The sequence below is a fragment of the Salvelinus alpinus genome, chromosome 5, assembly GCF_045679555.1.
Source record: "Salvelinus alpinus chromosome 5, SLU_Salpinus.1, whole genome shotgun sequence".
Taxonomy (NCBI): Eukaryota; Metazoa; Chordata; class Actinopteri; order Salmoniformes; family Salmonidae; genus Salvelinus; species Salvelinus alpinus.
The window spans coordinates 15,362,295-15,375,757 of NC_092090.1; the positions used below are offsets into that span (position 1 = coordinate 15,362,295).

General features: G+C 41.4%; 1 protein-coding gene across 2 annotated transcripts in view; it reads left to right on the forward strand.

Moving 5' to 3' along the window:
* LOC139575610 (neuronal acetylcholine receptor subunit alpha-7-like) overlaps window positions 1–13,463 on the forward strand; it is a 72,038-nt gene that overhangs the window by 18,088 nt on the left and 40,487 nt on the right. The window lies entirely within an intron of this gene.

Sequence of the window (13,463 nt, forward strand, 5' to 3'; positions counted from 1 at the left end):
CTCACCATCTTAAATAAGCATGCCCCATTCAAAAAATGTAGAACAAGGAAACAGATATAGCCCTTGGTTCACTCCAGACCTGAATGCCCTTGACCAGCACAAAAACATCCTGTTCCGTACTGCATTAGCATCAAATAGCCTCCGCGATATGCAACTTTTCAGGGAAGTTAGGAACCAATATACACAGGCAGTTAGGAAAGCAAAGGCTAGCTTTTTCAAACAGAAATTTGCATCCTGTAACACAAACTCCAAAAAGTTCTGGGACACTGTAAAGTCCATGGAGAATAAGAGCACCTCCTCCCAGCTGCCCACTGCACTAAGGCTAGGAAACACTGTCACCACCGATAAATCCACGATAAATGAGAAATTCAATAAGCCTTTGTCTACGGCTGGCCATGCTTTCCACCTGGCTACCCCGGTCAACAGCTCTTCAACCCCCACAACAACTTGCCCAAGCCTCCCCTATTTCTCCTTCACCCAAATCCAGATAGCTGATGTTCTGAAACAGCTGCAAGTTCTGGACCCCTACAAATCAGCTGGGCTAGACAATCTGGACCCTCTCTTTCTAAAATTATCTGCCGCAATTGTTGCAACCCCTATTACTAGCCTGTTCAACCTGTCTTTCGTATCGTCTGAGATCCCCAAAGATTGGAAAGCTGCTGCGGTCATCCCCTCTTCAAAGGGGGAGACACTCTAGACCCAAACTGTTACAGACCTATATCTATCATACCCTGCCATTCTAAGGTCTTCAAAAGCCAAGTTAACAAACAGATCAGCGGCCATTTCGAATCCCACCGTACCTTCTCCGCTATGCAATCTGGTTTCCGAGCTGGTCATGGGTGCACCTCAGCCACGCTCAAGGTCCTAAATGATATCATAACCGCCATCGATAAAAGACAATACTGTGCAGCCGTATTCATCGACCTGGCCAAGGCTTTCGACTCTGTCAATCACCTCATTCTTATCGGCAGACTCAACAGTCTTGATTTCTCAAATGACTGCCTCGCCTGGTTCACCAACTACTTCTCAGACAGAGTTCAATTCTCGAGCCGACTCTGTTCTCTGTATACATCAATGATGTCGCTCTTGTTACTGATGAGTCTCTGATCCACCTCTACGCAGACGACACCAGTCTGTATACTTCTGGCCCTTCTTGGACACTGTGTTAACTAACCTCCAGACGAGCTTCAATGCCATACAACTCTCCTTCCGTGGCCTCCAACTGCTCTTAAATGCAAGTAAAACTAAATGAATGCTCTTCAACCGATCGCTGCCCGCACCTGCCCGCCCATCTAGCATCACTACTCTGGACGGTTCTGACTTAGATTATGTGGACAACTACAAATACCTAGGTGTCTGGTTAGACTGTAAACTCTCCTTCCGGTACCTCTACTTGCACATTCATCTTCTGGACATCTATCACTCCAGTGTTTAATTTCTAAATTGTAATTATTTCGCCACTATGGCCTATTTTTTGCCTTACCTCCCTAATCTTACTTCATTTGCACACACTGTATATAGACTTTTCTATTATGTTATTGACTGTACGTTTGTTTATTCCATGTGTAACTCTGTGTTGTTGTTTGTGTTGCAATGCTTTGATTTATCTTGGCCAGGTCGCAGTTGTAAATGAGAACTTGTTCTCAACTGGCCTACCTGGTTAAATAAAGGTGAAACAAAAATAAATAAAAAAAGTTTCCCCTAGGTACAGTGGTTGCGAAAGTACTCACCCCCTTGTCATTTTTCCGATTTTGTTGCCTTACAACCTGGAATTAAAATATATTTTTGGGGCGTTTGTATCATTTGATTTATACAACATGCCTACCACTTTGAAGATTTTTTATTGTGAAACAAACAAGAAATAACTGAAAACTTTAGCGTGCAAAACGATTCACCTCCCCAAAGTCAATACTTTGTAGAGCCTCCTTTTGCAGCAATTACAGCTGCAAGTCTCTTGGGGTATGTCTCTATAAGCTTGGCACATCTAGCCACTAAGATTTTTGCCCATTCTTCAAGGCAAAACTGCTCCAGCTCCTTCAAGTTAGATGGGTTCCCCTGGTGTCCAGCAATCTTTAAGTTATACCACAGATTCTCAATTAGATTGAGGTCTGGGATTTGACTAGGCCATTCCAAGACATTTAAATGTTTCCCCTTAAACCACTCGAGTGTTGCCTTCTCAGTATGCTTAGGGTCATTGTCCTGCTGAAATGTGAACCTCTATCCTAGTCTCAAATCTCTGGAAGACTGAAACAGGTTTCCCTCAAGAATTTCCCTGTATTTAGTGCCATCCATCATTCCTTCAATTCTGACCAGTTTCCCAGTCCCTGCCGATGAAAAACATCCCCACAACATGATGCTGCCACCACCATGCTTCACTGTGGGGATGGTTTTCTCGGGGTGATGAGAGGTGTTGGGTTTGCGCCAGACATAGCGTTTTCCTTAATGGCCAAAAAGCTCAATTTTAGTCTCATCTGACCAGAGTACCTTCTTCCATATGTTTGGGAAGTCTCCCACATGCCTAATGGTGAACACCAAACGTGTTTGCTTATTTTTTTATTTAAGCAATGGCTTTTTTCTGGCCACTCTTCCGTAAAGCCCAGCTCTGTGGAGTGTACAGCTTAAAGTGGTCCTATAGACAGAAAGTCCAATCTCCGCTGTGGAGCTTTGCAGCTCCTTCAGAGTTATCTTTGGTCTCTTTGTTGCCTCTCTGATTAATGCCCTCCTTGCCTGGTCTGTGAGTTTTGGTGTGCGGCCCTCTCTTGGCAGGTTTGTTGTGGTGCCATATTCTTTCCATTTTTTAATAATGGATTTAATGGTGCTCCGTGGGATGTTCAACATTTCTGATATTTTTTATAACCCAAACCTGATCTGTACTTCTCCACAACTTTGTCCCTGACCTGTTTGGAGAGCTCCTTGGTCTTCATGGTGCCACTTTCTAGGTGGTGTTCCTTGCTTAGTGGTGTTGAAGACTCTGGGGCCTTTCAGAACAGGTGTATATTTACTGAGATCATGTGACACTTAGATTGCACACAGGTGGACTTTATTTAACTAATTATGTGACTTCTGAAGGTAATTGATTGCACCAGATCTTATTTAGGGGCTTCATGGCAAAGGGGGTGAATACATACATACGCACGCACCATTTTTCATATTTATTTATATATTTTTAAACAAGTAATTTTTTTTAAATTTCACTTCAGCAATTTTGACTATTTTGTGTATGTCCATTACATTAAATCCGAATAAAAATCCATTTAAATTACATGTTTTGCAACAAAATAGGAAAAATGCCCAGGGGAGTGAATACTTTTGCAAGCCACTGTACATATCCAGGATCAGCTTCCCCTCCCCCAATCATAACCTTAACCATTAACTTCACTCTACTTTAGCCCAGCTTGACTACATGTATTGACCCGTTGAAATATCCTGGGGTAAGGAAGGATTTTTGGATTCACTCTACTCGTTTCAGTTACCTTGAGTTAATGTCAGGTTTCAGGGAAGATGACGCCACAGCGTGAGGCTAGTCTGACCTCCACTGCACAAGCCAAATGCACAGTCAGCCATTAGATCAATATCGTGGTAGGAAGGATGTTTTGGCTTTCAAAGCACTTTATTTATTGTTTCGTCCAACATCCCGGAACCATAATCCAATTTCATCTTTGATATCAGATGATTCTGAAAGCTCTCCCACTATGTTCCATTGACCATCTGTTCTTTAAAGGGGCAATCTGCAGTAGCTACATCCATTTTTGGACTTATGAAATAAATATATGTACCTATTGATTATTTAAGAATATAACTTATAAATGCCCCATGAGCTTAGTTCAACTGTCGTACCCCATTGTAACCCAAAATATACGTTTGTTTTACTCCAATGTTTGTAAACAAACACTCTATAGCCTCGAAACATGGTTTAAACTATAATTTTGATATCATGGCTGGTCAGTCCTCGCATCTATAGCTCTGTATATGAATTTGAGTGGTTGCATTTCTCTAGCCCCATCCCTCAGCTTTTTAGTGAAACAGTGGCAGGGAGTTTGCTTTGTTATCGTTTCAACTGCTGATTGCCGCTTTTAAAGATGTGTCCAGATATGACAATAAACCATTCTCAACATTTAACCCAGCGTGAGAAAGAAATGCAATTGATTTTGGTTGAGTGGGATTTTTATACAGTACTTATACTGTAAGTGAAATGAACCCAGTTAACCCAATCTAATATTTTTATACAGTACTTATACTGTAAGTGAAATGAACCCAGTTAACCCAATCTAATATTTTTATACAGTACTTATACTGTAAGTGAAATGAACCCAGTTAACCCAATCTAATATTTTTATACAGTACTTATACTGTAAGTGAAATGAACCCAGTTAACCCAATCTAATATTTTGGACATTTGATATCCGCACTCAGCAGATTTAGCACCATTCTGTCAGTTGAGAAATATTACTTTGAAATACATGTCTTTGTATTATCACAAAATACACTACTTAAATGTTGCCCTATTATTATCTGTCCATTTCTACACTTCTGGGAGCCTGAAATTGGTGCAGAATAATAATAGTAAGAAGAATTACGAAGAAGAAGAAGAGGAAGAAGATAATTAGAATGCTGTGTCTTTCATTCCAACCAATACAAGACCACTCCAGTTTTAGCCCCACTTCACTGCAGATTAAATCAATTTATTTGTTACTTTTCTAGCTTGTCCATGTTTTTTTTTCTCCCACCCAAGAGACCCGACAATCCTCCTGTAACTTCCCTTCAGTCAATCAGGATGCAGGTCATCATGGTACGTCCCAAACAGCACCCTATTCCCTATGTAGTTCACATGCACTACTTTTGACTAAGCCAACATCCCATGTAGGGAATAGGGTGCCATTCGAGACACAGCCATAGTCCCTGAAGATATCAAAGAGAACAGTAGGTGGTAGAATCTTCTCATATAGAATTGCAACATTCTACCAAAGAGCTGTGGGTGTGAAAACACAATGTTAAAGGTCCGATGCAGACGTTTTTATCTCTATCAAATCATTTCTGGGTAACAATTAGGTAACTTACTGTGATAGTTTTCAATTAAACTGGTCAAAAAGAAACAAAAATGGCTTCTTAGCAAATATTTCTCAAGCAAGAATTCAGCTAGGACTGTCTGGTAGTGGTCTGAGTGGGGAGGGGACAACTGAAAACTAGCTGTTATTGGCAGAGAGGTTTGGAACTCTCTTTCTTATTGGTCTATTAACTAATTCACTGCCGGGTGATGTCACCAGGCAGGCCAAAACTCCATAACACCAAAAATGTATTTTTAAACAGCTCTTCTGAAAACAACTCTGGACATTATCATTATTTTCACAATTTCACAGTATTATTCCAACCAATAGTGTGGAAATATATATAAAACATAGGCAAATCACATTTTTGACTGCACTGGGCCTTTAAACTACCTTTTTAACTGTGGTTGGGTGAGGAGTAGATTTTTTTCAGTTGCTACAATCTTCAACACTGTCATTCTTATTTTGTCTTCAGACAACAACACAATAAGTACAAGTCTTTTTCAGTTTCTGTTTTACTTTGGCCGACAGTCTGATTCCCTAACAAACTAGTTTTATTAGTTAGATTACTTCGTATCCATCGAGTGTTTCCTCCATTGCATTGATGTTAATTTGTGATGTGTTTCAAATGCATTATACATTTGAATTCCACATCAGTGCTGCTTCGTTCATGAGATTGGCTCTGTTCATTCTGTATATTAACATGTGTAGGAATGAGATTGGCTCTGTTCATTCTGTATAATAACATGTGTAGGAATGTGATTGGCTCTGTTCATTCTGTATAATAACATGTGTAGGAATGAGATTGGCTCTGTTCATTCTGTATAATAACATGTGTAGGAATGAGATTGGCTCTGTTTATTCTGTATAATAACATGTGTAGGTTTGAGATTGGCTCTGTTTATTCTGTATAATAACATGTGTAGGATTGAGATTGGCTCTGTTTATTCTGTATAATAACATGTGTAGGATTGAGATTGGCTCTGTTCATTCTGTATATTAACATGTGTAGGAATGAGATTGGCTCTGTTCATTCTGTATAATAACATGTGTAGGAATGAGATTGGCCCTGTTCATTCTGTATAATAACATGTGTAGGAATGAGATTGGCTCTGTTCATTCTGTATAATAACATGTGTAGGATTGAGATTGGCTCTGTTCATTCTGTATAATAACATGTGTAGGAATGAGATTGGCTCTGTTCATTCTGTATAATAACATGTGTAGGAATGAGATTGGCTCTGTTCATTCTGTATAATAACATGTGTAGGATTGAGATTGGCTCTGTTCATTCTGTATATTAACATGTGTAGGAATGAGATTGGCTCTGTTCATTCTGTATAATAACATGTGTAGGAATGAGATTGGCTCTGTTCATTCTGTATATTAACATGTGTAGGAATGAGATTGGCTCTGTTCATTCTGTATAATAACATGTGTAGGAATGAGATTGGCTCTGTTCATTCTGTATAATAACATGTGTCTGAATGAGATTGGCTCTGTTCATTCTGTATAATAACATGTGTAGGAATGAGATTGGCTCTGTTCATTCTGTATAATAACATGTGTCTGAATGAGATTGGCTCTGTTCATTCTGTATAATAACATGTGTCTGAATGAGATTGGCTCTGTTCATTCTGTATAATAACATGTGTAGGAATGAGATTGGCTCTGTTCATTCTGTATAATAACATGTGTAGGATTGAGATTGGCTCTGTTCATTCTGTATAATAACATGTGTAGGATTGAGATTGGCTCTGTTCATTCTGTATAATAACATGTGTAGGATTGAGATTGGCTCTGTTCATTCTGTATAATAACATGTGTAGGAATGAGATTTGTTCACTCTGCTTTTGTCAGAGATCTGGGAAGTGGGAAGATACTGTAGTGTAAGTGAAGTCTGACCAAGCCCTTAATATACTGTAGTGTAGGCAGAGCCGGTCCTGTCCTCCCTGGGGCCCTAATCAACATTCTGCTAAGGGGCCCTGCTACCTGACCCGTGAGAACATGTAAACCATTTACCATTGTCACACCTGACACCTCAGTGCTCCCACTACAATCCTCCCTGCTTTAAAACAGTTTGCTCCATCTGTCGGTCTAAGAATAAGTAGACCTATACAGAACAGACTGAGGTAATAACAAGCATTATTTATTTAATATAATATTTTCTATAGAATCTTAAGTGAATACTAACATTAACATAAATAAGAAATTGTAGAAAATAGAAAATATGGAAAATAACAAAATATAACACTGAGCTTTGGCTCTGCTGTTTGGTAATTAGTCCAGTCCTCACAATATTATACAATTAGCTTTGTCTATACAATGTAAACATAAGCCTATAGGCTATGGCTGCAGCTATATGTCTCAAAATAGTCAAATTAAACCCACAGTTGAAGTCGAAGGTTTACATACACTTAGGTTGGAGTCATTAAAACTAGTTTTTCAACCACTCCACAAATTTCTTGGTAACAAACTATAGTTTTGGCAAGTCGGTTAGGACATCTACTTTGTGCATGACACAAGTCATTTTTCCAACATTTGTTTACAGACAGATTATTTCACATATAATTCCCTTTATCACAATTCCAGTGGGTCAGAAGTTTACATACACTAAGTTGACTGTGTCTTTAAACAGCTTGGAAAATTCCAGAAAATGATGTCATGGCTTTAGAAGCTTCTGATAGGCTAATTGACATAATTTGAGTCAATTGGAGGTGTACCTGTGGATGTATTTCAAGGCCTACCTTCAAACTCAGTGCCTCTTAGCTTGACATCATTGGAAAATCAAAAGAAATCAGCCAAGACCTCAGAAATTTTTTTTCTCCAAATGCCTGAAGATACCACGTTCATCGGTATAAACAATAGTACGCAAGTATAAACACCATGGGACCACGCAGCCGTCATACCATTCAGGTTGGAGACGCGTTCTGTCTCCTAGAGATGAACGTACATTGGTGCAAAAAGTGCAAATCAATCCCAGAACAACAGAAAAGGACCTTGTGAAGATGCTGGAGGAAACAGGTACAAAAGTATCTATATCCACAGTAAAACGAGTCCTATATCGACATAACCTGAAAGGCCACTCAGCAAGGAAGAAGCCACTGCTCCAAAACTGCCATAAAAAACCCAGACTAGGGTTTGCAACTGCACATGGGGACAAAGATCGTACTTTTTGGAGAAATGTCCTCTGGTCTGATGAAACAAAAATAGAACTGTTTGGCCATATTGACCATCGTTATGTTTGGAGGAAAAAGGGGGAGGCTTGCAAGCCGAAGAACACCATCCCAACTGTGAAGCACGGGGGGTGGCAGCATCATGTTGTGGGGGTGCTTTGCTGCAGGAGGGACTGGTGCACTTCACAAAATAGATGGCATCATGAAGGAGGAATATGATGTGGACATATTGAAGCAACATCTCAAGACTGGGTCTTCAAAATGGACAATGACCCCAAGCATACTTCCAAAGTTGGCCCATCGAAAGGAATGGGCCAAAATTCACCCAACTTATTGTAGGAAGCTTGTGGAAGGCTACCCAAAACGTTTGACCCAAGTTAAACAATGCTACCAAATACTAATTGAGTGTATGTAAACTTCTGACCCACTGGGAATGTGATTAAAGAAATACAAGCTGAAATAAATCAATCTCTCTACTATTATTCTGACATTTTAAATTCTTAAAACAAAATGGTGATCCTAACTGACCTAAGACAGGGGATTCTTACTAGGATTAAATGTCAGGAATTGTGAAAATTAAATGTATTTGGCTAAGGTGTATGTAAACTTCCGACTTCAACTGTATACAGCTGTGTGATTAACTTTGGTTCCCTCTACAGCCTGGGCATTTTCATTATCATTCATGGGCACCAGTCTGTCTGGACTGTCTGGAAGAAATTGAGAAAGTATGTCACATAGTTAGTTAAGAAGTCATTTACACAAATGCACTTCTGCTATACAATCTTAAATGTTACTAAGTGTGTAAACATTTGAATGTTTGAATTAAAATCTTACCATCAAAATATTCCTCTTCTGCACTTTGAGGCAAAATCATCAATGATGTCATCATAGGACATGCGTTTCACCACGTCATGATTTCTACTCATGATGGCCAGACCACTCAAACGTTCCTGTGACATGGAAGACCTCAGGTAGCTTTTGATGAGCTTTCATTTTGAAAAGGTCAGGACAGAGTTCCTCCAGGTTTTTCTCACAGAGAAAGGAAAGCAGCTCAAAGGCAGTCATCTTGTCTGATGGCAGATCAGGTCAATTCTGAATCTCGTGTGCCAGATCCATTCCACTGATGTCACAGTCATCTCTGAAGGTTAGAGTGTTTTCAACTTCCATGCAGTGAGCCTTTAAAGATTTACTGGACATCTGAGAGGCAGTGCTGAAGTTCAGCAATACTCCATATTTGGTTTTCACCGGGTTGAGTGTTTCAAATCTCTCATCCATGGATGTCACAGCAGAGTCAACCACAATGTTGAAGTAGTTGACATCAAGGTTTTTCAGTGCATCAGTGACTGGTTCATCAGGAGCCTCATAGCTGAAATGCCTCTTGCTGATTCTCAGTCTCTTCTCTTTCAGAAAAGCCTCCACATTAATTTCTTCACAAATGCTTTTGGCTGTTGTCTGGGCCTCAGAGAATCCAGTTTCCCGGTATGTAGAGAGGGAGGCCTTTGCATTTGAGATTAAATTCACTGTGATCTCCAACTGCATTGAAGCGGATTGGAGGAGCTTGTTCACCTTGTTTGTGATTGTCAGTATCTCACACCATACGACACAGCAAATCAACAAGTGGTAGGATCCAACTTCCTCTGCAAGTGCTCGTGCCTCCACTTTGGCCACAGGATCGTTGATCGTCTGTCTGGCTTCCAGTAATGCCTCCCGAACCTCAGAAGCCTGATACCTGATTGCATGAACACTTTGGAGCCCACTCTCCCATCTTGTGTCACTCCGTGACTTCACGGTTATGTTCACGTGTTTCTTCAAAACACTCCATCTTTGTGTGCCAGCTGAAAAGAAGGTGAAGAACTTTCGCTAATGCACAAAAACCCCAACTGCTTCTTTTGAAGATTTGGCAGCATCTGCAATGACAAGGTTTAGAGTATGTACTCCACATGGGATGAACACGGCTCTGGGATTTGTTTTTGCAGTCTGGCTTTACTCCTTGGTGCTTGCCCTTAATGTTGGTCCCATTATCATAAGCTTGCCCTCTGCAATCTTCAAATGGAATCTTGAGCTCGTTCAGCTTATCTAAGATGACAGTGGACAGATTCAAGCCTGTTGTTACCTCAACATTCACAAAGCAGAGGAAGTGATATTTGATCTCTGGCTTTCCCTTTAAAGCCACGCTTCTCAGAATAATGGACATTTGCTCCTGGTGACTAATGTCAGGTGTACAGTCCAAGATAATGGAGATGTACTTTGCATCTGTTACTTGAGTCACTATTGCTTCCAGAATCTTGTCTCTCACAATCTGTATCAGCTCATTCTGTGTGCGCTTCCCAAGGTAAAGAACATGTGTCTCTCCATCTTTCATTTTGTTCAGATGATTTTCCATAACAGGGTCAAATTTCAACCTCTTTTAGGAAGTTTCCATTATCTGGTTGGAAGAGTTTGTCTGATGAACCCCTGAATGCTAGGTTTATTTCAGCCAGAGATTGGGTGATACTTATTAAACGTGTAAGGACATCCCGCCATCTCTTTCTTTCTGCCTCCAAAACTGTCATTTATATCTGGTCAAGAGCCTGTCCCCAACTTAGGCGCATATCAAGTTCTCTCGACTTAATCATATTGTTTGTCTTCAGGACTACCCTCGTGGTGTTTCAGAATGGTGTTGATATTTGACCAGTTATTCACGCCTTACTTTATTATTTTGTAGTCTTTGGTAGAAAAGAGCTTACAGCAAAAACATACACAGTGTTGTTTTTGATCATCTTTTCCCATTTGACAGCTGTCTCTTCAATAAGCCTGAATGGAAACCTCTTCTAGACTTGTCTATAGGGTAAGAAAAACCCAGTCCTGGTTTGAATGGACCTCTAACTCAGTCCTCATAAAGTCTGTGAAGACTGGGGGTCAATCTGCTGGGTCATTTGGTGGAGCAGCAACTGTTCTATTAGGGTCTGAGCTGTTTGTATCTGATGCTGGCTGTACACCTCTGGTTGTGCTAGTACTGGCTGAGGCTGCCTGTACTTCACCTGGGTCTGTGTTAGTACTGGCTGAGGCTGCCTGTACTTCACCTGGGTCTGTGTTAATACTGGCTGAGGCTGCCTGTACTTCACCTGGGTCTGTGTTAGTACTGGCTGAGGCTGCCTGTACTTCACCTGGGTCTGTGTTAGTACTGGCTGAGGCTGCCTGTACTTCACCTGGGTCTGTGTTAATACTGGCTGAGGCTGCCTGTACTTCACCTGGGTCTGTGTTAGTACTGGCTGAGGCTGCCTGTACTTCACCTGGGTCTGTGTTAGTACTGGCTGAGGCTGCCTGTACTTCACCTGGGTCTGTGTTAATACTGGCTGAGGCTGCCTGTACTTCACCTGGGTCTGTGTTAGTACTGGCTGAGGCTGCCTGTACTTCACCTGGGTCTGTGTTAGTACTGGCTGAGGCTGTCTGTACTTCACCTGGGTCTGTGTTAGTACTGGCTGAGGCTGTCTGTACTTCACCTGGGTCTGTGTTAGTACTGGCTGAGGCTGCCTGTACTTCACCTGGGTCTGTGTTAGTACTGGCTGAGGCTGCCTGTACTTCACCTGGGTCTGTGTTAGTACTGGCTGAGGCTGTCTGTACTTCACCTGGGTCTGTGTTAGTACTGGCTGAGGCTGCCTGTACTTCACCTGGGTCTGTGTTAGTACTGGCTGAGGCTGCCTGTACTGTGTTTGTGTTAGTATTTGCCGAAGACGGCTATATTGGGTCTGTGTTAGTATTTGCTGAAGCCAGCTGTATTGGGTCTGTGTTAGTATTTGCTGAATCCGGCTGTATTGGGTCTGTGTTAGTACTTGCTGAAGCTGGCTGTACTGGGTCTGTGTTAGTACTTGCTGAAGCTGCCAGTACTGGGTCTGTGTTAGTATTTGCCAAAGACGGCTGTACTGGGTCTGTGTTAGTATTTGCTGAAGCCAGCTGTACTGGGTCTGTGTTAGTACTTGCTGAAGCTGCCAGTACTGGGTCTGTGTTAGTATTTGCCGAAGACGGCTGTACTGGGTCTGTGTTAGTATTTGTTGAAGCCAGCTGTACTGGGTCTGTGTTAGTACTGGCTGAGGCTGGATGTGGATCAACTGAGTCTGTGCTTGTACTGGCTGATGATCCAGTATCTCCTCTACCGACAAACTTAAGCATAGCACCTGTAAATTATAGATAACAATACTATTATTAATTTTATCAGCTGCATCAGGCCCATTCAAACTGGCTCCCAGATTTCCTTTTATAAATGTTCAAGTATAAAATACTATTTATACTATGGCTTGGCTGAATACTTGATGGTTATTATTTACTGAGAGATGTGCATCCATATTGCCCAGTACGCCCAGCTAATCAACATTTTAAATCCAATATATAAATCAATAGTCAATGTCAATCCATTGCTTTCCATCTTGCATTAGTCCAGAGTTGTAACTAAACCTTGATTGAGAGACTAGATAATCATTGTCTTGTTTTAAAATGATGTGCGCCTGTGAGGAGTGCCATCACGCCCATATATTGTCTGGACTGGTCCCCACAGAGGTTGCTGCTGGAAAGTGCGAGTTTCATTTCGTGCACGCGCATATGAACGCATGTTGACGCGGTTATCTTTTCCGAGCTGCAGTTTATAAACACCGTTGCCCGTTAGCGTTTATCAAACGTAATAAATAGTTGTATTTCACTCTCACTTTTGTCAGTCACAAAGTCACAGAACACAGCCCTAGAAGTGGCTGGCAAGCAAGCAAGACACAGACAGAACAAGAGATGCACTGCCCAGCTAGGTTAGCAAGACAGACAGACTAGAGAGAGATGCACTGCAAGCTAGCACATCTACTTAACGTTACTGTTATTTGCTGATAAACTTGGAGAGGAGAGAACACAGGTTTACCTGATTGCTGTTCCCGCAATTCACTCACATGGTGTTTTTTCCCCGCTCTTTTCGTGACCAGAAGGATAGTTCTGCTTCATCCTCTCATCGAAGTTGTTATCATTGACACGAGGGGGAGGCGGGGCCCTTGCGTAACTTGTGGGGCCCTACGCAACTTGCGTAGGGAGCGTATAGGGCCGCCCGGCTCTGAGTGTAGGTTCTGTCTGACCAAGCCCTTAATATACTGTAGAGTAGGTGCTGTCTGACCAAGCCCCTTAATATACTGTAGTGTAGGTGCTGTCTGACCAAGCCCCTTAATAATATACTGTAGAGTAGGTGCTGTCTGACCAAGCCCTTAATATACTGTAGTGTAGGTGCTGTCTG